At 34.1% G+C, this 4,743-nt stretch overlaps 1 pseudogene; it reads left to right on the top strand.

The window, feature by feature from the left end:
- The first annotated feature begins 964 nt into the window (after positions 1-964).
- LOC149146892 (transcription factor MYB17 pseudogene) lies at positions 965-2,140 on the top strand (annotated as a pseudogene).
- The last annotated feature ends 2,603 nt before the right edge of the window (positions 2,141-4,743 follow it).

Raw genomic sequence — 4,743 nt, 5'->3', positions numbered from 1 at the left:
GGAGGATAAAGAGTTAGAGAGAAAAAGGAAGTTATGGTATTATAAAGAGGTGATCAATCCCAATCTATATAACTAGAACTATATTTCACTCTTGACCAAGTGCTAAGAAGAAAATGAACATTGTCAAGATAAGAACTAATTCTCATGACCTTCAAAGTGAAAATGAGAGTTGGTTAATTCCCAAAACATCTTGGCAGTAAAGAGTTTGTTACCTTTGTCACTATAAGAGGGTTGGAGATGAAAACACTCTCTTGACTGCCATGCCAACCTTATTTACTTGTTAAGTTAACAAAATTATGATGATCTAAGAAGACTTCTACCCATTCTTTTCAATCATAAAAATAAAATACTAAAAAATCTCAACTAATCTTTTACTTTATTTAAATTGATAGACCATATTTATTTTAATAAAAGTTAATCATCAATATTTAATAATTTTAATAATAAAATTACTTTACCTAATAACTTTCACGAATAAAATATTTATTTTATAATTTTACCTACTTTATCATTTTATTTTTACTTTAACGATATTTATAATCGTTAAAATGCTTTCTCTTTACTTTAACCATATCTATAATCTCATAAAATGCTTTCATAGATTTAAGTCAAACCTATGATTACAACCCATCCTTTCCTGTTGTTTTCTGGTAATCAATGCCATCAATCTTCGTAATTTATCGAAATTGGAAGTAGAGATGAAAACTTATAGAAACATCTTCAATTATGTTTCCGATTAATACGCTGCTATTTTTTTTTTATCGCTCTCTCATAACAAAGTAACAATGGCTTTACGTTTCAAGTGATGTGAAAGGTCGTTTAATGTTCTTGGCCCCCACTTGTCCTCCTAAGCCATCTCAATAACCTCTGATATCAATACATAGCTGATCTGCAAGCTTTCAATATACAGCTCATCTGCAGAACGTCTGAGAGAATTTTCGCTGTGGATCTGCAGAGGTAGAACATGGGTAGGGCTCCGCGGTGTGAGAAAATGGGGATAAAGAAGGGCCCCTGGACTCCTGAAGAGGATCAAATTCTCGTCAATTACATTCTCAAAAATGGGCACGGCAATTGGCGTGCGGTTCCCCAACTGGCTGGTCTGTAATTAATATAAATATATTTTCTGATATTCTCATTTATGTTTACAAGGTATTTCCATGTATATAAACTTCAATTTTGTAATATGCAGGGCTTCCTCGTTGCAGTAAGAGCTGTCGATTACGATGGATGAATTATCTGAGACCTGATATCAAGCGAGGTTCTTTTACAGAAGAGGAAGGGCGGACTATCATTCAGTTGCATGGAATTTTAGGTAGCAGGTAACAAATAAACAAATACTTTTTCCATATTCTCACGATGGAATACTTTGGCACAATTTATTTATTTGTGTGATGCTTTCAGATGGTCTATGATAGCCTCCAACCTGCCGGGGAGAACAGATAACGAGATCAAGAATTTCTGGAATTCTAAGCTGAAGAAGCGTTTGTTGAAGATGGGACTCGATCCCTCGACACATAAGCCCATAGAAGAAAGCAACCCCAATGCTCCACACGAGTACGGGGCCTGGGCTGTGAGGAGGCACAAGGCACAATGGGAAAATGCAAGACTCGAAGCAGAAGCTCGCCTCTCCAGGGAATCACTGATTATGTCCTACCACACCAATGGCAGTACAGTGGAAACGACAACAATGCCTAACAATAATCCACCGGCTGATTATTTCTTGAAGATGTGGAATTCAGAAGCTGGTAAGGCTTTCAGGAAGGAGAATCATTATCCCAGTGGAGGAGGAGACGATCCCCTTTTATCGTCAGTTTTATCGTCATTGGACCCAGATGATAATGATAATGACGTTGAGAAGGACAACACCTCCCAACAATGCAATTCTGCATCATTTGAATGGATCGGGGACTGCAATGTGGAAACTCCTAAAGTACCTTCATTTGCAGGTAATATGGCAAAAGATAAGGCCACCGAGGAACTAGGTTTTCTGGAGCTTCCTCTGGATTTCCTTGATACTGATGACATTCAGTCCGAATTGAGAAAGGGTTTTCAGCAGCAGGTTACTTCACCATTGCCTGAATTACTTGAAGAGGATTACTGGAGCAACGTGTCGTTTATTGCTCACGCACCTGCATTCTAAGAGTGTCGTTTATTGCTCACGCACCTGCATTCTAAGAGTATACACTTGGAGATCTCACTTTTCATAATTCTGGGATATTTACTGAATCTGCAATTTTGCCCACGCATCTGCATTCTAAGAGCATATACATAGAGATCTCACTTTTCTTCTTTCTCATAATTCAGATGTATTTAGGGATAGAACTCACTTTTCTTCTTGGTCATAATTCTGGGATATTTACCGAATCTGCAATTTTTTCCATGCATCTGCATCTTGCCCATGTATCTGAATTCTAACTTAGAGATCTCACTTTTCTTCTTTATCATATTTCTGAGAAATTTATGGAATCTGCTATCCACATAATGTCAGGAATTATCTTTGAAGTTTGAGATTAAATGGTTTGTATTACTTCTTGTGTTCAAAATATAAATATTTGTGTGGAGTTACTTGTAAGTTGCTAAAAAATATGACAATTAGATTAGATTTCAAATTATATATACATTTAAATAAAGTTATTAAGAATGAAATTAACGTCGGTTTCTATATTGTTTTGTTAAGTAGCCAAAATTACTCTCCTGCGGGTTCTCTGGTATATATATATATTCAATAATGGATCCTATTTCTAGAAGCATTGGCTTTCGTTGTTACCGAACATAATTCAACGCATATATAAATTTATTATCAATACTCAATTTGTCCCTCAATCTTGAACTTATGTTGATTGAAAAGAGGTTAAACAATTGAACTCAATTTTGAACTTATGTTGATTTGGTAGGGGTCAAACAACTGATCTCCCTTGATTATCAGATTTCAAGATTTTTACTAGAAATACTAGACTTTTCCTTTTTGAAATAGCATATTATAATAAATAATTATGGTATTTTTTTTTGTTCTTGTTTCATATCCGTTAAGATTCCCTTCAACCAAATTGCTAGATATATTGTTATTGTTGTTGACTTCAACTTAATTTGTTGAACCATAATTTATATTTACATTACTTTGAGGACGTGTAACAAATCAATCAATTAAGCATTATCTTCAACATTCCCTTAACACTCTTAATGAGGTGATTCCAAAAATGAAACTTCTCTTTAAGTACTACTTTGGTAAATGTAGCAAGTTGATCATTTCTTTTACAAAACCTTATTTCAAATTTTCAGTTTACCACACAATCCCTTATGAAATGATATTTGATTCAATATGTTTGGTGCTACTATGAAACACTAAATTTTTTACTTATTGAGATAGGTTAAACAACTATGGCATCCTGTTCTTCTTGCTTCAGATCTATTAGGGTTATGTTCAATCAAATTGCTTCACATGTTGTTATTGTTGTTGTTGCAATGCACTTGCCTTTGTAGAAGGCACTGAAATAGTTGTTTGTTCCTTTGAAAACCTTGATACTTGTCGATCCTAGGCTAAAAACATAAGTTGAAATACTTTTTCTAGCATCAAGAAATGCAACTCAATCACTATTTGTATAAACAAGCAACCCAAAATTATCTGTTCAACTATGCCAAATACCAAAATTGTTTGTTCCACGAAGATACCTCAAAAAAAAAATTGTTGTTCCAAAATGAATCTTACTTGGATTTACAGATTCTAGAAATCAAACTCAATGACTACATAAAATAGGTCTAGTGGTAGTAAGATACATAAAAATCTCCATCAACATTTTCTTCATGTATAAGGGACTCAACATCTTCTTCAGTGCTTTCATTTGGAAAAAGAGTTCCACCAACATGCCACACAAGATATCTTAAATTCTTGTAGTTCTCAATGATTGTTTCACTTGTAAGCCCTATATAAGTGATGTCACTAAATGGCTTGTACAAAAAAAAATGATTCCAACAAAATGTTTCAAATTCTTTTGACTTATCATCAGGAACAACATAAAATTGTGGCTAGACACGATCAATAGCATGAACAAAATTGACTTAGTACGAACCTCCAGTGGAGCATCATAGCGACACGAAAGGATTGACCCTTATTATCATAAACATGAATCCACACTGCATTTTGTGTGACTTTGGATGGAGTTCACCAAATGCTAATAATCCTCTTCAACATTGCAAGAAAAATTTTGTTGACTATTTAAAAGGCATGGATCATCCTTCACACTTTGATGGATCATGACATTTCGACATTGCATGACACCTAGATTCTAGGCTATTACATATTTGTCAAAGTAATACTCTGTTGCTTCGATATTCAAAGGGTTGGACCAATCCAATGTTTTCATGTTAAGAACTTCAGGCAACTAGAGAAAACCATGGATGTGCATCTAACCTATATACTTCCACTCATACTTAAACAAAAATAAACATGCAATTAAGATATATAAACCAACAACAACAAAGTATTGTTTCCAAATCTTGTACAACATGACAAAAGGGAATGAGAATGAACCTATACCAAAAGTCTTTGGCACCAATATATTTATGCAGAACTAACTCACTAAATATATTGATTCTTTGGTGGATATCATTAGCAATTATATGTGGATACTTAATAACATTTTCTTTATTTTAACATCTTCATTTTGCCGATGACAATCGTTGTTCAAAGGAATAAGAATATGCGAGTCAGACCACTTTGTATTAGTTGTAGTTAATGTATAAAAC

Source organism: Pinus tabuliformis, chromosome 9 (genome assembly GCF_031772625.1).
Source record: "Pinus tabuliformis cultivar Carrire ecotype Pingquan chromosome 9, CPIR1, whole genome shotgun sequence".
Taxonomy (NCBI): Eukaryota; Viridiplantae; Streptophyta; class Pinopsida; order Pinales; family Pinaceae; genus Pinus; species Pinus tabuliformis.
This window is presented reverse-complemented; position numbering and strand designations above follow the sequence as displayed.